Below are 22,549 nucleotides of genomic sequence, written 5' to 3' on the forward strand. Positions count from 1 at the left end.
GAGTTTCTCAAATTTTGAAAAGAGGATCGTTTGATTTATTTGTTTTATCTTCAATAAATTTTCCGGTGTCAAAATATGAGAGAGGGAATAATATGACTTTCCCAAAATTTAGGAAAATGAAGATTTAATAAATAGATCAATTTTTGTTTGCCGGAGTTTTATTTGCATTTTATTTGGATAGGGAAAAATGCGCGTTTTCGAAAATTGCATTTTAGGTCCGGAGAAAAGTTCATTTTGTTCGGCTCATTTTTAGGAGTCGGGGAAAATTTACTTTAGATTTTTCGGAGTTCATTTAGATCTCTTTTGTTTTTTTCTCTGCGCGCGGAAACTATTTATAAAAAAAAACAAAAAAAAAACTGGACCAAGGCCGGCCAGGCCAAGGCCCAGCCGGGCCGAAGGCCACCGCGCGCCTAGCGCCAGGCGCCAGGGAGCCGGCGCCGCCGCCTCTTGCTCTACGAATCCTTTTAGGATTCTAGGGTAGCCCTTGCCCATTTTCTTTCCTTCGTTTCGTTATTCCTAGTCCTACTCCGTTTATTCTTTCCTATTCCTAGTCTAATTCCTTGCCCTCTACCCCAAGTAAACCCCTCCCCTCCCCAATATAAATACCCAAGCACCCCCCCTCTAAACATCAAATCAAAGCCCCTCTCCTCCACACCACACCTTGCCACCCCACGCCGCGCCGCCGCATCACCCGCACGCCGCCCTAAGCCGCCGCCCCACACCGCGCTGCCGCACCACCCCACGCCGCGCCGCCGCATTACCCGCACGCCGCCCTAAGCCGCCGCCCCACGCCGCGCCGCCGCCTCACCCGCGCCGCCGCCGCACCTTGCCGCCGCACCACCCCACGCCACGCCGCCGGAGCCCCTCACTGGAGACCTCGCCGAGGTTGCCCCGCGTCTCTTTTTCTCGGATCGTTTTCTTCTAATCGTTCCGATTCTTTTCTTCTCTAAACCGTTCCGGTTTTCTAGATCGGTTTTTCGTTCGGTTTTTCTTCTCCGAAACCCTAGATCGGATTCGTTTTCTTCTCCGATTTAGTTGCCTTTGGACCGTTCGCTGGACCGTTCGTCCTAACGAACGTGATCACTGGATTCTTCTAGGTTAACTAACGCCCGTTCGTTTAACCGTTCTTCTTTTTCTTTTCGTTGGATTTATTCCGCGATCGCGATCTCAGATCCGATCTTCTTTCTAGTCTTTCTTTTCGCTCATTTATCGGAATCAGGTGATTCAAGCGCCTGGAGTTTCGTCTCGAAACCGCCGTTCCGTCTAATCAACTTGAACAAGCTTTTGCCCCGATAAAAATTTGACCTAGTTTCAACTTGCTAGAACCGAGTTGTTTTCTTCCGCCGTTTGTTCTCCGTTTCTTTGTTCGGTTCGTTCTTTCTTTGCAACCGGAGTTCTTAAGTTGAACTTTCTGGTTCGTTCTCTTGTTCGAGTTTTACCTGTGCATTAGATGAGTACTTATTGTATGCTTGTTTGTCTGCGATAGATTACCCAGATTGCGCCGCTTGTTACTTCGAAACCCTAGGACTCGCGGATCATCAGCAAGGCAAGTAACACTTTGATCATACCTTTTCTACAACCCATGTTTTATTGCATTAGATCAATCCTCACACATTGCATGATTAGGATCTAATTAAATTGTGGGATGGGAAGTAGATGAGGTAGTACCTATTACCTGTACTATTATGAAACCTTTGGGAGTTACTTCTACGTTTGCTTATTATTATGCCATGCTATGCTAGTAGACGTGGATTGGGTGAGTGATATCCATTACAGATGTGAGTTGATAATTTTAAAAGGTTTATCTAAGGTGTCAACTTAAACACACATCTGGGTGGATTGAGGCACCTGATGTCTATCAGGACTTGCCTGTTTTTTTTGGACCGCCCCCCAGGCTCAAAGGGATCATAAGATATTTCATGCTAGAAACTTCCGTGTGCAGCCACAAGCCATTATGGGCTCTGGCATAGTTGACTAAGTTGTGCGAACTCTTACGGGGTGGACTAGCAGATGTAGGGGTTGTAGGTGGTACGGTCTACCCCACATGTAAGGTGCTAGCGCTTCTGAAAGACTGTGTCTCGGTCATCCGTCTTCTCAAACACCATGTAGTGCGAGAAACCAAACGGAGGCGATCGAGTCTTGTGGGGAAAAGTGCGCAAACCTCTGCAGAGTGTACAAACTAATCATGATTAGCCGTGTCCCCTGTTATGGACAACTTGAGTATCTAGTACTTGAATATCATTGTGAATCTCAACATGTTACTTCTAATTAATGTTGTTGGGTTTTAATTATTTTTAATTGGGATTGAGAATGCTGTCAACCATTCTCAATGTTTCACAACCACCATGATAGTTAAATAAATTTATTCCTTTGCAGTAGGGAAAAACTGGCTTTACGCAAAACTGTAACCATAGAGCTTTCCACCAGCCATATATGCATATAGTATAGCTGTTTCATTCCATTACTCTCTATGTGTTACATTGCCAGCATATTCCATGTGCTGACCCGTTTTCGGGCTGCAACGTTAATGTTGCAGACTTTTCAGACGATGATTGAAGTGCGTTTAGGTCGTGGCCCTATACTCAGTGATGCCGCTGGAGTTGATGGACCCATTTATCTTCCAAGTCTTCCGCTGTTATTTTTATTATATGGCCTTAAGCCATATTCAGTGTAATAAGTTCTTTTTGAGCCATCGAAGTAATAAGTGTGTGATTGCAACTCTGCTATAAAACCTCGATGTACTGTGTGGTGTCAGCATTACTGATCCAGGGATGACACCGTAGCACAGTAGACGTGATCCATTCGGGTCAGGTCGCTACAATCAAGTAGTCATCATATTGAGCTAGCCAAACGTTCATAACATCTGCATCTGCTCCTGCAATAGGTCTGTCACCTAGCGGTGCATCAAGGACATAATTCTTCTGTGCAGCAATGAGGATAAACCTCAGATCACGGATCCAATCCGCATCATTGCTACTAATATCTTTCAACTTAGTTTTCTCTAGGAACATATCGAAACATAGGGAAGTAATAACGCGAGCTATTGATCTACAACATAGATATGCAAATACTATCAGGACTAACTTCATGATAAATTAAAGTTCAATTAATCATATTACTTAAGAACTCCCACTTAGAAAGACATCCCTCTAATCTTCTAAGTGATCACGTGATCCAAATCAACTAAACCATAACCGATCATCACGTGAAATGGAGTAGCTTTCAATGGTGAACATCAATATGTTGATCATATCTACTATATGATTCACGCTCGACCTTTCGGTCTCCGTGTTCCGAGGCCATATCTGTATATGCTTGGCTCGTCAAGTATAACCTGAGTATTCCGCGTGTGCAACTGTTTTGCACCCGTTGTATTTGAACGTAGAGCCTATCACACCCGATCATCACGTGGTGTCTCAGCACGAAGAACTTTCGCAACGGTGCATACTCAGGGAGAACACTTCTTGATAATTAGTGAGAGATCATTTTAAAATGCTACCGTCAATCAAAGCAAGATAAGATGTATAAAAGATAAACATCACATGCAATCAATATAAGTGATATGATATGGCCATCATCATCTTGTGCTTGTGATCTCCATCTTCGAAGCACCATCATGATCACCATCGTCACCGGCGCGACACCTTGATCATCATCGTAGCATCGTTGTCGTCTTGCCAATCTTATGCTTCCACGACTATCGCTACCGCTTAATGATAAAGTAAAGCATTACAACGCAATTGCATTGCATACAATAAAGCAACAACCATATGGCTCCTACCAGTTGCCGATAACTCTGTTACAAAACATGATCATCTCATACAATAAAATTTAGCATCATGTCTTGACCATATCACATCACAACATGCCCTGCAAAAACAAGTTAGACATCCTCTACTTTGTTGTTGCAAGTTTTACGTGGCTGCTACGGGCTTAGCAAGAACTGTTCTTAGCTACGCATCAAAACCGCAACGATAGTTTGTCAAGTTGGTGCTGTTTTAACCTTCGCAAGGACCGGGCGTAGCCACACTTGGTTCAACTAAAGTTGGAGAAACTGACACCCGCTAGCCACCTTTGTGCAAAGCACGTCGGGAGAACCGGTCTCGCGTAAGCGTATGCGTAATGTCGGTCCGGGCCGCTTCGTCCAACAATACCGCCGAACCAAAGTATGATATGCTGGTAAGCAGTATGACTTATATCGCCCACAACTCACTTGTGTTCTACTCGTGCATATAACATCAACGCATAAAACCTAGGCTCTGATGCCACTGTTGGGGAACGTAGTAATTTCAAAAATTTCCTACACACACGCAAGATCATGGTGATGCATAGCAACGAGAGGGGAGAGTGTTGTCTACGTACCCTCATAGACCGGCAACGAAAGTGTTGACACAACGTAGAGGAAGTAGTCGTACGTCTTCCCGATCCGACCGATCCAAGTACCGAACGTACGGCACCTCCGAGTTCTGCACACGTTCAGCTCGATGACGATCCCCGGACTCCGATCCAGCAAAGTGTCGGGGAAGAGTTCCGTCAGCACGACGGCGTGGTGACGATCTTGATGTTCTACCATCGCAGGGCTTCTCCTAATCAACGCTACAATATTATCGAGGAGTATGGTGGAAGGGGGCACCGCACACGGCTAAGAAAACGATCACGAGGATCAACTTGTGTGTCTATGGGGTGCCCCCTGCCCCCGTATATAAAGGAGTGGAGGAGGGGAGGGCCGGCCCTCTCTATGGCGCGCCCTAGGGGAGTCCTACTCCCACCGGGAGTAGGATTCCCCCTTTCCTAGTCCAACTAGGAGTCCTTCCAAGTAGTAGGAGTAGGAGACAAGGAAGGGGAAGAGGGAAGAGAAGGAAGGAGGGGGCGCCGCCCCTCCCCCTAGTCCAATTCGGACTAGTCAATGGGGGGGGCCTGCCTCTCCCTCTCCCCTAAAGCCCAATAAGGCCCATGTACTTCTTCTCCCGTATTTCCGTAACTCCCCGGTACTCCGAAAAATACCCGAACCACTCGAAACCTTTCCAATGTCTGAATATAGTCGTCCAATATATCGATCTTTATGTCTCGACCATTTCGAGACTCCTCGCCATATCCCCGATCTCATCCGGGACTCCGAACTCCTTCGGTACATCAAAACTCATAAACTCATAATATAATTGTCATCGAAACCTTAAGCGTGCGGACCCTACGGGTTCGAGAACAATGTAGACATGACCGAGACACGTCTCCGGTCAATAACCAATAGCGGAACCTGGATGCTCATATTGGCTCCTACATATTCTACGAAAATCTTTATCGGCCAGACCACATAACAACATACGTTGTTCCTTTTGTCATCGGTATGTTACTGGCCCAAGATTCGATCGTCGGTATCTTAATACCTAGTTCAATATCGTTACTGGCAAGTCTCTTTACTCATTCCTTAATACATCATCCTGCAACTAGCTCATTAGTTTCAATGCTTGCAAGGCTTAAGTGATGTGCATTACCGAGAGGGCCCAGAGATACCTCTCCGACAATCGGAGCGACAAATCCTAATCTCGAAATACGCCAACCCAACAAGTACCTTTGGAGACACGTGTAGAGCACCTTTATAATCACCCATTTACGTTGTGACGTTTGGTGGCACACAAAGTGTTCCTCTAGTAAACGGGAGTTGCATAATCTCATAGTCACAGAAACATGCATAAGTCATGAAGAAAACAATAGCAACATACTAAACGATCAAGTGCTATGCTAACGGAATGGGTCAAGTAAATCACATCAATCTCCTAATGATATGATCCTGTTAATCAAATGACAACTCATGTCTATGGTTTAGGAAACATAACCATCTTTGATCAATGAGCTAGTCAAGTAGAGGCATCCTAGTGACACTCTGTTTGTCTATGTATTCACACATGTATTATGTTTCCGGTTAATACAATTCTAGCATGAATAATAAACATTTATCATGATATAAGGAAATAAATAATAACTTTATTATTGCCTCTAGGGCATATTTCCTTCAATTTCTGCGCAAAGTACTTCATGCACTCTCTTGAACCTTTGGCTTCATTGCGCTTCTTGCGAAATTCTTCCTTGAGGTCATGCAACATCTTCTTGAAGATTTGAACATATGCCACGCTGAGCTTGGCCATGTTCTTCTTGAAGTGAGCCTTCTCATAATCAATTTTGTTCTTGAGCTCAACTATCTTTTGAGCCACGACCATCTCATTGGCAATAGCTCCGTGAAATGTGACGCTGATGTCCACCAGAAGCTGAAGATCATCAATGCTAATGCTCTGGTTGTTGAACCACTCATCAATGAAGTTGTTCAGTATATCAACATCAAAGAGGGGCAGATCGTGGAAGATCTCCGCCTCTTGCTTGCTCTTGATCAGCATCTAAAGGGCATCATCACCAAGATCTTCATCATTGAACAGATCAATGGTGTCTTTTTCATTCCTTAGAACGGCAACATGAGTCAGTTCATGCCCAGAAATCTTCTTGGGCTTCTTGGCTTTCTGTAACATCACAAATTTTTAATTTGGACTGTTATACATTAGGTCATCATGCATATCATATTTTATTTTGCTTTTGGTTTTGATCCTAGAAAATCCTAAGCAACTCAAGGACCCACGGAGAGAGTTGGGGATTTCGTTATTTACATATTTGAGTTTTCTCAAATTATGTAAACAGGATCATTTGATTTTATTTATTTTATCATCAATTATTTCTATTACAAAAATATGAGAGAGGGAATAAAATGACTTTCCCAAAATATAGAGATATTGAGGATTTAATAAAAAATCAAATAAGTTTTATTTCGGAGTTTTTCGGTATTTTTATTTGAATTTAGGAAAAATGCGCGTTTTTCAAAGTTGTAGTTTGGGCCTAGATAAATGTTCACTTTATCGGGCTTGATTTTAGGAACTCGGCAAAATTTATTTCGTGATTTTTGGAGTCCCTTTGGTATTTCTTTTTATTTTTCTTCCGAGCGGATTTATAAAAATAATAATTCTGTTCGTCGTTTTTCTTTTTCGTCGGATTTTCCGCGGTTATTTTCTGATCGCGATTTCTGATCCGATTTTCGTTTTAGTATAACTTTTCGCTCGTTTATCGGAATCAGGCGATTCAAGCGCCTGGAGTTTCGTCTCGAAACCCTCTTTCCGAATAATCAACTTAAACATGTTTTTGCTACAGTAAAATTTGCCCTAGATCCAGGTTACTAGAACGAAGTTGTTTTCTTTCACCGTTTGATTTCTTTTGATTCTTTCGATTTGATTCTTTTTGCCAACCAGGGTTCTTAAGTTGAACCTTCTGGTTAGATCTTCTATTTGAGTTTTACCTGTTCATTGGATGAGTACTTATTGTATGCTTGTTGTTTGTCTGCGATAGAATACCCGGAGTGCGCCGCCTGTTACGTTGAATCTCTAGGTTACGCGGATCATCAGCAAGGCAAGTAACACTTTGATCATACCTTTTCTGCAACCCAGTTTTATTGCATTAGATCAATCCTCACACATTGCATGATTTGGATCTAATTAAATGGTGGGATGGGAAGTAGATGAGGTAGTACCTATTACCTGTTTATTATGAAACCTTTGGGAGTTACTTGTATGTTTGCTTATTATGCCATGCTATGCTAGTAGACGTGGATTGGGTGAGTGATATCCATGACAGATGTGAGATTGTTAATTAATGGTTTATCTAAGGTGGCAACCTAACACACATCTGGGTGGATTGAGGCACCTGGGGTTTCCAGGACTTGCCTGTTTTTATTGGACCGCCACCCAGGCCCAAAGGGATCATGAGATTGTTCATACTAGAAACTTCCGTGTGCAGCCACAAGCCATTATGGGCTCTGGCATAGTTGACTAAGTTGTGCGAACTCTTACAGTGGTAGACTAGCAGATGTAGGGGATGTAGGTGGTACGGTCTACCCGATCGTAAGGTGCTAGCGCTTCTGAAAGACTATGTCTCAGTATCCGTCTTCTCAAACACCCTGTAGTGCGAGAAACCAAACGGAGGCGATCGAGTCTTGTGGGGAAAAGTGCGCAAACCTCTGCAGAGTGTAATAAACTAATCATGATTAGCCGTGTCCCCGGTTATGGACATCTTGAGTATCTAGTACTTGGATTTTCATGTGAATCTCAACATGTTACTCTAAATTAATTTTGATGGGTTTTAATGATGTTACTTAATTGGGATTGAGAATGCTGTCAACCATTCTCAATGTTTCACAACCACCATGATAGTAATTAATTTTATTCCTTTGCAGTAGGGAAAAATTGGCTTTACGCAAAAACAGTAACCATAGAACTTTCCACTAGCCAAATATGCATATAGTATAGCTGTTGCATTCCATTATTCTCTATGTGTTACCTTGCCAGCATATTCCATGTGCTGACCCGTTTTCGGGCTGCAACGTTAATGTTGTAGACTTTTCAGATGACGATTAAGGAGTTTTAGGTCGTGGTTCTATACTCAGTGATGCCGTTGGAGTTGATGGACTCACTTATCTTCCAAGCCTTCCGCTGTTTTCAACACTAGATGGCCTTAAGCCATATTTATTGTAATAAGTTCTCTTTTGAGACACTCGATGTAATAAGTGTGTGATTGCTACTTTGCTATAAATCCTCCGAGTACTGTGTGGTGTCAGCATTACTGATCCAGGGATGACACCGGAGCACAGAGATCAGACTGTTTGAGGTCTGGTCGCTACACTTTCTTGGTCTCCTCGTCCTTCTTAGAGACACGAGACAGGTCTTCGGACTGCACACTGGCTTCAGGAGGTGCAGTAGCCAATGGCTTTATAGTCGAAGCTTTTGGTGTGGCAGAGGGCTTCAAAGCTTTTGTCTTCTTAGTCTTCTGCTTCGGTGGTGCTAGCGCATCTTCGAAATCTGCATCATCAGCAGATTGATCCACCATAGCCCTCTGAGCAGCGATAAGTGAGAGAAGACCATCAAAGTTGGCGAAGGGGCTGATGACATTTGGATTGGCATCGCGTGTGTCATCAGCCCTTGGAGCAGATGGACCAGGGTTGAAGTTGAGGCCCATCTCCTTTTTGTTCTTGGTTGCTGACTCCTTTTCAAACTGATAGTTGCGTTTGAACAGATTGTCTTCACAACACCATAACAAGGATGATGGGTCATCATTCTCTGGCTTCGGTCCTCAGACCATGCAAGGGTAGTAGCCTTGAGCAATGGCTTCAGACTTGGACTTGGGCTGCAGGTTTCTGTATAGAATATCTCCCCATGGGCGCTTGATGACGTTCTTTTCAACATATTCAGCAGTCACAAATTTGTACTTGAACCATTCTTCCACCCAATATCTTCGAATTCATTGGATTCGGGTCTTGCGCTGGTTGTAGCTTTCTTCAGGATCTGACTTGTACATCTTAAACAGATTTGGAGGTAAATCCTTAGTTGTATCTCCACGATGCTGCCTGCCGCCCTTTCTAGCTGATTTCTCTGTTGCCATTATATCCAGACTGAACGGTTTCAAGATAGTGAATGGCTTCCTTTTGCTGGTCAGACAGGAACTGGCTTCAGGTGAGTGAATATGACGCTGTAAGAACTCTGCAAATGAATGCAGACTATGAGAACCAAGGGATTCTCCCACAGACATGTACCTGTGACATAATTAGAGATGCGAGGGAAGGGGAAGAGGTCATATGCATTCTCAAAAGATTTTGAAGATAAATCAGTTTGAAGACATTGACCTCATAACACGAAGAAATTCACTTATTTGATGAGAGTTTGTTCCAGATTTGTACGAATCCATGAATAAGTACAAGTGAGGAATCTAACTAGTTGTGAAGCATAAGTGAATATACTTGGCATGATATGAGAAGCAGATGAAGACGGATCCAAATTTGAAAGTGAAGAAACCACTTTTGATTGAAGTGGATATATTTCATGAATCAAAAAGGTAGTACAAAGTAAGTTTTAATTACCGCTGACGAGCTGCGAGACGAGGTGAAGAGAGAGGCTGAGTAGTTCAATCTCCAGCGCCCTAACTTGGCGGCAGAAGACACCTACGGCGGTGGCGGAGAAGACGAGGTCCGTCGCCGGTGTGAGGATGGCGTCGAAGAAGTCGCGACAGCTAAGCTCTTTGTCTCCGGAGTCGATACGAGCTAGCGGAGGCGCTAGAGTTTGTATGAGGTGGCGAGGTGGAAGAAAAGATAATGACCGCTAGGTGTGAGTATTTATAAGGAAAGGGATAGCACAACATAATTACGCAGGTCCCCCTGGCGGTTCATATCTGAAGGACACGTGGCATGCATGCAACTTATTGGAAGTTGTTCCATGTTCCCACGCACACCTGGATTGTCGGGTGGTTGTTCCGGCTTCTCCAGTTTTCAGGCAAAAAGGATATGGTATTAAAAACAGATAAAAATGTTTGTCTCTTTGTCTTCTGCTGACAAGGACTCAGAGAAGATAATCGATAGGTTTCAATAGAATGAATATGATTTGGATAGATAGAATTTGTGGAAGATGCACATAAGAGGTTAGGGTCCGATAACATTCACTTAGATCAAGAAAAAATTCAAGTATGAAGACATAGCTTTAAGTGAATGCTGTAGAGGACAGAACACGAATATATATATATATATATATATATATATATATTAGACCAACTCAACATTGTGAAGATAAACCTTGCAGTCAAACCAATGTTGAAGACAAACCAAATGCAAAGACTATGAAAATATATGACACCAAAAGAAACATTTCAATAAGGATTGATGGTGGCGTTACCCACCGTATAGGAAGTATTAGACCCAGCCACGACGCACAATTATTGTGGCGCTCCGAAGTCAAATTACGCGTTAATGTATTCACACTTAGAGTGTATGTCTTCATTGATTGAAGATGTACGTCACTTCATGTGTTGCACATCTAAGTCATCAATATGCATAAGCGTTAGGATGTGTGTCCAATCACAGGACATTTGAGGATTCTAAGATATTTAGCTCACACTACAACTTGCAAAACCTTTTCTCATCCAAGGGCTTTGTGAAGATATCTGCCAATTGATCTTCAGTGTTGACGTGAATGATATCAATATCTTCCTTCATGACATGATCTCTGAGAAAGTGATGACGGATCTGAATGTGCTTTGTCTTCGAGTGCTGAACTGGGTTGTTGGCAATCTTGATGGCACTTTCATTGTCGCAGTAGAGTGGCACATGCTTCAGGTGGATGCCATAGTCCTTGAGAGTTTGCTTCATCCATAGAAGCTGAGCGCAGCAAGATCCAGCAGCAATGTATTCAGATTCGGCAGTGGAGAGGGATACATAGTTATGCTTCTTTGAAGACCAACAGACATCGTCCAAGAAAGTGACATGTGCCTGATGTGGACTTGTGATCAACCTTGTCACCAGCATAATCAGCACATGAGAATCCAACTAGATCAAACTCTGAGCCCTTTGGATACCATAATCCTAGTGTTGGGGTGTAAGCCAAATATCAAAGAATTCGCTTCACAACTAAGTGATGCGAATCCTTTGGTGTATCTTGGAATCGGGCACACATGCAAAATTTAAGCATTATATCTAGCCTAGATGCACATAAATAGAGTAAAGAACCAATCATGGAGCGGTATACCTTTTGATAGAACTCTTTACCATTGTCGTCGGGGCCTAGATGACTTTTGGTTGGCATTGGCGTCGTGTATCGCTTGCAGTTTTGCATTCCAAACTTCTTCAGGCAATCTTTGAGGTATTTTTCTTGTGATATGAAGATGTCGTTGCTCCGCTGACAAATTTGAAGACCGAGGAAGAACTTCAGCTCACCCATCATGGACATCTGATATTGCTCTTGCATCATATGTCAAACTCATCACTGTATCTCTTATCAGTGCAGCCGAAGATAATGTCATCCACATAGATTTGGCACACAAACAGTTCTCCATCATATGTCTTCGTGAAGAGTCTAGGATCTAGAGAACCAGGTTTGAAGCCTTTGCTCTTCAGGAAGTCTTTGAGTGTGTCATACCAAGCACGAGGGGCTTGTTTGAGGCCATATAGTGCCTTGTTGAGCTTGTATACTATATCAGGATGTTTAGGGTCTTCAAAACCAGGTGGCTGTGCAACATACACTTCTTCTTCAATCTTGCCATTGAGAAAGGCACTCTTCACATCCATTTGGTACAGAAGGAAGTTGTGATGGTTGTCATAGGCTAGCAGTATACGAATGGCTTCAAGCCTAGCCACTAGAGAAAATGTTTCATCGAAGTCAATCCCTTCTACTTGAGTGTAGCCTTGAGCAATGAGATGAGCCTTGTTACTTACAACTTGACCATGCTCATATTGTTTGTTGCGATAGATCCGTTTGGTGCCAATTATGTTATGCTTGCGAGGGTTAGGATGCTTAACCAATTCCCACACATTGTTCAGCTCAAACTGCTGAAGCTCTTCTTGCATTGCTTGAATCCATTCAGGTTCCATGAAGGCTTCAACAACTTTCTTGGGTTCAGATATAGAGACAAAATGCAAAGTGCCCACAGAAATTTTCTAGCTGTCTTGCTCTTGAAAGAGAGCGGACCAGGTGCATTGATGCTATCGACTATCTCTCAATCTACACTTCATTTGCAACACGAGGATGAACTGGACGAAGGCTTTGCTCTTGCTGATCATTGTCTTCATCATTGGCATTGACTTTAGGCTGAGCATTGTCTTCGGGTTGATTAGGTGCAGAGATGATGCGTTCTTCTTTAGCCTGAGCCTCTAAAGGTGTAATTTCTCCAGTACCCATAAGCTTGATGGATTCACTTGGTGGGACTTCATCTAGCACATTTGACATGTGCTCTCTTTGCGAGCCGTTAGTTTCATCGAACCACACTTCCACAGTTTCAACCACTTTATAGTGAAAGAGGTTGAAGACTCTGTAGGATTGCGAACCCTTTCAGTAGCCAAGCATAAAACCTTCATGTGCTTTCGGTGCAAATTTGGAAGTGTGACGTGGATCCTTGATCCAGCACCTAGCACCAAATACTCTGAAGTAACTGACGTTTGGCTTCTTACCAGTTAGTAGCTCATATGATGTCTTCTTTAGAAGCTTGTGAAGATAAACATGGTTGATGATGTGACATGCAGTGTCAAAGGCTTCAGTCCAGAATATCCTTGGAGTCTTGTACACATCGAGCATCGTCCGTGCCATCTCAATAAGGGTTTTGTTCTTGTGCTCCACGGTGCCATTCTTCTAAGGTGTGTATGGAGCTGAGAACTCATGAGTGATGCCCAATGTATCAAGATAAGTGTCGATGCCAGTGTTCTTGAATTCTGTGCCATTGTCACTTCTGATGTGCTTGATCTTGATGCCATAGTTCGTCATGGCATGATTGGCGAATCTTCTGAAGACATCTTGCACTTCATTCTTATAGAGAATTATGTGTACCCATGTGTATCTTGAGTAATCATCAACAATGACGAAGCCATAGAGGCAAGCAGTGGTAGTAAGTGTAGAGTAGTGAGTAGTGCCGAATAAGTCCATGTGAAGCAGCTCGAAGGGACGGGAAGTCGTCATGATTGTCTTCGAGGGATGCTTGGCCCTAGTCATCGTTCCAGCTTCGCAGGGACCACACAGATGATCCTTCTTGAACTTGACGCCCTCGATGCCTACGACATGCTTCTTCTTCGCAAGAGTGTACAAGTTCCTCTTGCCAGCATGCCCTAGCCTCCGATGCCAGAGCCAGCACTCCGAAGCTTTTGCTAGAAGACATACAGCCAACTGTGGTCGTGCTGAGAAATCTACCATGTACAAATCATCTTTTCGATAGCCTTCAAAGACTACAGATTTGTCAGATTCCATAAGCACAAGGCAACGATATTTTCCAAACATCACAATCATGTTCAGATCACAAAGCATTGAGACAGACATTAAGTTGAAACCAAGGGATTCAACAAGCATAACTTTATCCATGTGCCGGTCCTTTGAGATTGCAACTCTACCTAGACCCAATACGTTGCTTTTACCAGTGTCAGCAAATGTGAAGTGACTCTTGTCAGATGGACGTAGGGTTGAATCCATGAGAAGACTTCGATCACCAGTCATGTGGTTAGTGCATCCACTGTCCATAATCCATTCTGAAGCCTTTGGTGTCATACCCTACAGTGCAATTTGGGGGATAGGCTTCACCAAGAGTATTGTGAAGCATAAACATTTGACGAACAAGCGGATTATGAAAGTTCAGGTCATGGTTAGGATAAGTAGGGTGTTTGTCAAGAAATCCTGGGACGAAATACATAATAAGACCATTAGGACATTTTATCTTGCGTCCCACAGGATGTTTAAGGTCCCCAGCATAAGCATCAGACGCCTTTGATTTCCGGCTGGAGACATTTCCCTGCAAAAGAGAGTTAATTTTTCTTAACCACCCACATCTTCGGGGGTGGCTTAGAAGCAATGAGTATAAGTGCAGCATCTGAGAATTTTGGCTTTGGAGCCCTAGCAAATAGCCTTGCAGGAGGTGAATAATACTCATAAGAATAAGCAGAATAGTTCTTGGTCTTATGAAAATAGCGGTTTGACGAAACACGCTCATATTCATAAGTCTGAGTATGGTTTCCCTACAAAACATTGGCGTTAGGGTGACTCTGGTGAGTGCTCTGTCTGTATGAAGCCTTTGGTCTGGGTTTTGTCTTCTTCCTTGGTGGTGTCATGATGGCATTCACAGGAAGTTTCTCAAGACAACTTTTGGGCACCCAGATCTTCTTCAAAGGTGGTCCATTCCTGCAGTTAGTACCAATATACCTGGCAAACACTTCACCATTCTGATTCTTAAGTAGTTTATAGTTTGCATCAAAGGATTCATCAATGATAATAGGGTTAGAGCAAGTGAAGCAAGATAAGGTAGATGGATCCACTGAAGGTTCCTTTGCAGCGACCCATGTGGTTTTGGGGTACTGCTCAGGCTTCCAGTATGAACCATCAACATTCATTTCCTCTCAAACTCAACACCCTCTTTCCTAGGGTTTCGGTTTAGAATCTGTTTCTTGAGGACATCACACAGTGTCTGATGCCCTTTGAGGCTTTTGTACATCCCTGTTTCAAGCAATGTCTTCAACCTCGCATTCTCATCAGCAATAGTAGTGGTATCCTCAGAAGAGGGGTTAGTTACCACATCAGCAGTTGAAGACATAGCAACCGTAGTAGCAGTAGAACATCCAGCAACAGAAGCAACATTATCACGCTTAAGACATTTTAAACATAGTGGCTCAAAGTCTTCCTGAGCGGAACTGATATGTTGAGCGCGGAGTGACTCGTTCTCCTTTTGAAGATCTTCATGAGCCGATCTCAAGTTCTCGAGCTCTTGCTTCCTTTGAAGATAATCGTAGGAGAGCTTTTCATGAGTAGTTGAGAGTGTATCATGACGACTTTCAAGTTCCTCGTACTTAACATGAAGATTTTTAATGTCTACAATTAAGGACTGAGTTCGAGTCATTTCTACGTCCAACAGGTCATCGCTTTTGTCTAGCAACTTTTGAATATGTTCCATAGCATTTTGTTGTTCTGTTGCAATTTTAGCAAGTGTTTTGTAGCTAGGTTTAGATTCACATTCAGAGTCATCTTCACTTGATGTTTGAAAGTAAGCATCGCGTGAGTTTACCTTGGCACCACGTGCCTTGAAGCAGTAGGTGGGAGCAGAGTCATCCTCGTCATTAGCATCAGTGTTGGTGACGAGGCCATTGTCTTCAGTGTTGAAGATGGACTTGGCGACATATGCTGAAGCTAGAGCCAGGTTTGCCATGCCTGAATCAGATTCCTCTTCAGACTCCACCTCTGCCTCCTCAGATGCAGACTCATCCTCCGAATCCATCTCCTTACCAACAAACGCACGAGCCTTGCTGGATGAGCTCCTCATGTGTGATGAAGACTTCGACGAAGACTTGGAAGAAGACTTTGAGGATTTATTATTATTCTTGTCATCAGAATCATATTCCTTGCTCTTCTTATTCTTGGTCTCATTATCCCATTGAGGACACTCAGAGATGTAGTGACCAGGTTTCTTGCACTTGTGTCATGTTCTCTTCTTGTAGTCACGTGAGGAAGCTTCATCGTTTCTTGAGTTGGATCCTGAAGACTTTCTGTAGTCTTTCTTCTTGGTGAACTTCTGGAACTTCTTCACAAGCATAGCAAGCTCCTTCCCAATGTCTTCAGGATCCTCGGAACAGTCAGATTCTTCTTCAGATGAGGAAACAACCTTTGCCTTCAAAGCATGAGTTCGGCCATAGTTAGGACCATAGATATCCGATTTATCAGATTGTTGGAACTCATGTGTGTTGAGCCTCTCAAGTATGTCATACGGATCGAGAGTCTTGAAGTCAGGGCGTTCTTGAATCATCAGGGCCAAGGTGTCGAATGAGCTGTCAAGTGATCTCAGAAGCGTCTTGACGATTTCGTGCTTGCTGATCTCAATGGCGCCGAGTGCGCGAAGCTCATTTGTGATATCAGTGAGACGATCAAATGTGAGCTAGACATTCTCATTGTCATTTCTTTTGAAGCGATTGAAGAGGTTGCAAATAACACTGATCCTTGAGTCTCTTTGGGTTGAGATGCCTTCGTTGACCTTGGAGAGCCAGTCTCAGACTAGCTTCGCAGTTTCCAGTGCACTCACACAGCCGTACTGTCCTTTGGTCAGGTGACCATAGATGATGTTCTTGGCGGTTGAGTCCAGTTGAATGAACCTCTTGACATCGGCAGCGGTGACACCTTCACCGACCTTGGGAACGCCATTCTTGACGACATACCAGAGATCAACGTCAATGGCTTCAAGATGCATGCGCATCTTATTCTTCCAGTAGGGGTAATCTATGTCATCGAAGACATGGCACACAGTGTAGACTTTGATTATCCCTTCAGTCGACATAGCTAAAACTCCAGGTGGTTAAACCGAATCACACAGAACAAGGGAGCACCGCTCTGGTACCAATTGAAAGTGCTAGTTATCGACTAGAGGGGGGTGAATATGCGATTTTTATGAAAGTATTCAAAACACAGGGGTTTGAAGACAAACAGTAGAAATGAACCTATTGATATGCAGCAGAAGGTAGACTACACTAGACAAGCCATAGTCAAGTAAGCAATGAAGTGAAAGCACAAAGACTATTAGCAGCTAGGTAGTATGGATCAGGATGGAAGATATTACGAAGCCAGAAAATAATGGTGTTTACTCAGTGAAGTCAATCAGATCATACAGGCAAGCAATGACTTCACAAAGACAAACTGTAAAGTGAAGGGAAGTGTGAAGGATAGAACCAGTAGCTTGGTGAAGACAAGGATTTGGTAGACCAGTTCCAGTTGCTGTGACAACTGTACGTCTGGTTAGGGAGGCTGAGATTTAACTCAGAAGACCATGTCTTCACCTTATTCCCCTTGAGCCAAGGACACACAGTCCTCGCACAATCACTCTGGTAAGTCTTCAAGGTAGACTTCCAAACGTTCACAGACTTCGTTCACCGGCAATCCACAATGACTCTTGGATGCTCAGAACGCGACGCCTAACTGGATGGAGGATTCATAGTCCTCAAGTGTAACAAGTCTTCAGATCACGCGGACAGAAAGACTTCAGTGATGCCTAACACTCTTGGGCTCTGGTTGTATAGGGCTTTGTCCTTGCAAGGATCTCTCTCTCTCTCTCTCTCAAATGCTTCGGAGGTGGGTTGCTCTCAAACGACAAAAGCCGTGCACTAACTCTGAGCAGCCACCAATTTATGGTGCAGGGGTGGGCTATTTATAGCCAGGAGGCAACCCGACCTAATTTGTCTGAAATGACCCTGGGACACTAAGGAACTGACACGTGTCCAGCGGTCAGATTTCAATCAAATGCGGCAACTTGATTTGGGCTACAAGTAAAGCTGGCTCATCCAGCTTTGGATAAGATTTGCTCTCATTGTCTTCACTCAAAGACATAGGATTTGGTTGAGCATCACATCAGTCACTCTGACTTTATTCACTTGGACCCCACTTAACAGTACGGTGGTTCCTATGACTCAACGAAGAAGAAAAGGAAACTATGAAACGACTATGTCTTCGTACTCCATAGTATTCATGCGATGTCTTCTCATGTCATAATGTTCACTATGAATATCTTCACATACCACCATTGTTTTCAATGTCTTCATACATTTTTAGGGGTCATCTCTGGTAGGTAAATCGAATCAATATGGGACTACTACCTGTGTTATCCTGCAATTCTCGCAAACACATTAGTCCCTCAACCAAGTTTTTCGTCAATACTCCAAAACCAACTAAGGGTGGCACTAGATGCACTTACAAATAGGAACTGGGTTACTATCTGCTAGGGTTGGGGTTAGATTGGGCGAAGCTGGTTCTCTGTCCATCGCAGTAGGGGTACAATCTGCGAGAGTGTGGGTTATGTGTGGTAGTGCTGGTTCTCGTGCATGTACAACCGGGGTGCTATCTTCACCAAGAGGTAGCACTATTTTATTTGAAGACCGTGTTTTTACTCCACTAGATACTGCCATCACCCACTCCAATTCAAATGGCTGATAAAGGAAACATAGTTGAATGTACAAACATTGTATGAGAGACACATGCAATAGATAGAGTGGAAAAATAGGGCATGAAATAGTTGACATGTATATTGTTTAACTTAAACAGATAGCATGAGATAATTTCACATATATGATGTCTATCTAAACTGGATAGCATAGCATAACATAATTGAAAGATATGATGACTAACTAAAGCGGATCGCATGACATAATTCACATACACGTTATCTAAGTAATCATGATCGCATGATTTAATTCACATATGTGATTTATATGCTAAGCAGAGGGCATTCGCATATATGATGTCTGAACTAAGAACATGGTGTTAAATATTGTGTATATGATGTCTAAACTATGCAATGCAAGACACCATATGCATGATATGAGCAGTATAAGTGTGCCAAGTTAGAGCATACACCTCGGTGGGGGAATAGGACTGGTCATCTGTCTCTGAATCCATCTCTAAGGAGCTATCGGGACCCAGGAAGAGATCTGCTTCGACATGTAGTACGGTCTACTCTGAAGGCCTTGTTTTCACTCCAGATTTTTCCATCACCCACTCAAATGGCTGATTCACAAGAAGAGTAGTTTAATGTACAAACATTGTCGACAAATGGAAATGTAATGAAGAAAAGGATGGGCAAGATATCATTCATATATATGATGCCTGGTTAAACATGATGGCATTGCACATTTCACATATATTATGGCTGGCTAAAAGACACGAGACTGCATAATTCCCATATATGATATAGATACTAAACAGGTGGCATTACAGAACATGTCTAAACTAAGGAGATGTCATATATGATGTTGAAAGTAGGCACTCACTACTGCATGATGCTACTAACACGACACTACGATCAGAGACCCTTCGATGAAACTATGTGTGATGCAATAATCACAAACGGTGGTGTAAAAGGACCATCAAAAAGGTGCAAAACGTTTGCAATGATGGATGCATCAAACATGGTTCAGATTTTAGTTGCGTGTGGGATGTAGGGCATACGGTTCAGTTCAGTTAACTGTTTGCGATGGGGAGGAACAAAAGAAAAGGGCAGCCACATGAAGGTGTGTGCGATGTACAACATACGGTTCACTCGGATGAACTGTTTGTGATTAGGCAACACAAAAGAAATGGCTAGCCAGATCAAGGTGTGTGTGTGATATATGACATGCAGTTCACTCGGATGAACTATTTGTGTTGAGACAAGAGAACAGAAACGGTCGCACGTTACTGCATCGCGTGTCAACGCGCGCGGCGCAACCGCATGCATATGGGCCCCCCGATGTGATCGTGCGCTCGCCCAACCGCTGGCAGAGCGCACCCAAATTCAAGCATTGCATCGGGATGCCCATGTATTGATTAGACAAAACATCCAATTACGTTATATAACAAATACCATAAATACTGCAAGGTTCAAATTCAAAGATTACAACGCCCAAAAACATTGCAAACATCGTCATTTCTGAAAAGGGATCAGCCACCGACAAGTCATGTATGGGTTTGACACAATGACTTCCAATTGCTTTGCCATATGCTCTTCCAATTCGAAGTTTAGCTTTTTTGGAGCCTCTTCCATTCCATAGTTCCTACCGGCTGTGATCAACATACCATTCATCTTTCCTAATTAAATGCGTGTTCAACCTCAGTACCCTCAGCACTTTTGCTCTGGCAAGAAAGAACCTGGCAAGTGTAATTTCTGGTAAGGTCCCTCTATAGGAGTTCAAAGTAATATTTGAGAGATGCAAATCCAGGCATTCGATGTGATTGTCATTATAAACATTATCCACCTCCGGGCCTATTATTATCTGCAAAATAAGAGAACGTGTTAGTGCCGACATGCAATTTTGAACACTGCTACATGCCCATTTGGTTTGCAGGATTTGTAAAATGCACCAAAGTGCCATCTTTGATCTGACATGATTAACATGGGCATTTGATTACAATCTAGAAACATGTAGCCTTCTTCACAACAGGTTGGATTGGATGAAAAATTCCCTAAGAAAACTAGTACAGATGAATCCCAAGGAGAAATGCTTATGGATTGTAACCATATGAATCAAGCAACCAATCTGGGGTGGGGGTGTATGTCCCGAACTCCTCCAAAATTCCTTTAGAAATCGTAGTACATTGTAATTGTAAACTTGGGAAAAGGTGCAAAAAATCGAACTCCCTTATGATTAACATTTAACAGGAAAGGAACATCACCTCGATATACAACTTCTACAGGCACGGAAAGCATCTCAGGCAAGTGACAACTTGGTGCAGGTTAGGGCCAACAGATTCTAGTGCCAAGATCTTCACTGTGCCCAGAATCTGGGTGAAGCTTTGCTAGATGACAGACGAACATACATCTTCAAAACTAGAAACAATGTTGATATCAAGACGGAGAGGTATAAGGCGACTGTTGTACCTGAAGGTAGTAGTATTTGATAGACCAGTAGCCCACCACTATCAATTTTGGTGCAGAAATGACATTGATTCTTGTTGGACCTTGTTGATCAACTACAAGTAATCTCTCAAGTGAAGGTGTGTCCTTAATGACCATATTGTGGTCCACCTTTTGTGATCTCTTGTTGCAGCACCAGCCACACACATGAATAGTCCAGAGAGTCCTCGAGGCGATGTGCAAGGTACTTGACCAATTCATCGCCTGAAGACGAAGGAACTCGAGTGCAGTACAGCCACGGAGCAGGCACTCCATGTCATCCTTTGGGATGCAGACGGTGACGAGCTCAAGGTGCTTCAGCCGTGGTAGAAAAAGAGCGGGTGCATCATTAAGGGGGGATGGCACTTCACGAACTTGGCAAGGCGCAGAGTGGGTGCGAAGCGGAGCGCAGACGTTGGCAGCAAGCGCATATGCCCATCATTAAAACTGAGCTTCTCGAGTTGATCTATGGCGGGGGATCGGAACCACTCGTCAAGCTTGGCTCGGTCCTTGCCATTGGAACGGAACTTGCCCGTGATAAGGCCATTGATTGGGCCATGGTGACTGCCGAGGATCTGGGTGTAGCAATCCGACCTCAGGCAGTCAAATCTCTGTGTATAAGTGTCATCCCTGGATCGGTAATTCTAACACACACAGTACTTGAAGGATTTATAATAGAGTGGCAATCACACACTTATTACATCAAATGTCTCAAAAGAGAACTTATTACAATAAATATGGCTTAAGGCCATCTAAATAAGATAACAACGGAAGACTTGGAAGATAAAGTGAGTCCATCAACTCCAACGGCATAGCTGAGTGCATGACAACGACCTAGCGCACGTTACTCTTCGTCTGAAAAGTTTGCAACATGATACGTTGCAGCCCGAAATGGGTCAGCACATGGAATATGCTGGCAATGTAACAAAGTAGAGCAATGAACAGAATAAATGCTATCACTACATGCATATATGGCTGGTGGCGGCTCTATGGTTATAATGTTTTGCGAAAAGCCAATTTTTCCCTACAACAAAGGAACACATTTTATTTAACTATCATGGTAGTTGATAAACATTGAGAATGGTAAATCCCCATCTCAATCCCAATTAAACAACTAATTAACAACCCAACAAATTAATTTTTAGAGTGATGAGATCAACATGATAATCCAAGAACCAGATACTCAAGATGTCCATAACCGGGGACACGGCTAACCATGATTAGTTTGTACACTTTGCATAGGTTTGCTCACTTTTCCCCACAAGACTCGATCTCCTCCGTTGGATTTCTCGCACTACATGGCGTTTGAGAAATGGATGACCGAGACACAGTCTTTCAGAAACACTAACTCTTTACTCTGGGTGGACAGTTACTCCTACTTTCCCCTACATCTGCTAGCCTACCACCGAAAGAGGTCATGCAACATACTCAACTATGCTAGAGCCCCTAATAGCTTGTGGCTGCACACGAAAGTTTCTAGCATGAATAATCTTATGATCTCTTTGATCCTGGGTGACGAACCAAAAGGACCACACTAGTATATCCCCAGGTGCCTGCAACCAATCCACCCAGATGTGTGTTTAAGTAGCCACCTTAAGTTAACCATTAA

The sequence above is a fragment of the Triticum urartu genome, chromosome 3A (assembly GCF_056163025.1).
Source record: "Triticum urartu cultivar PI428250 chromosome 3A, HENAU_Tu73, whole genome shotgun sequence".
Taxonomy (NCBI): domain Eukaryota; kingdom Viridiplantae; phylum Streptophyta; class Magnoliopsida; order Poales; family Poaceae; genus Triticum; species Triticum urartu.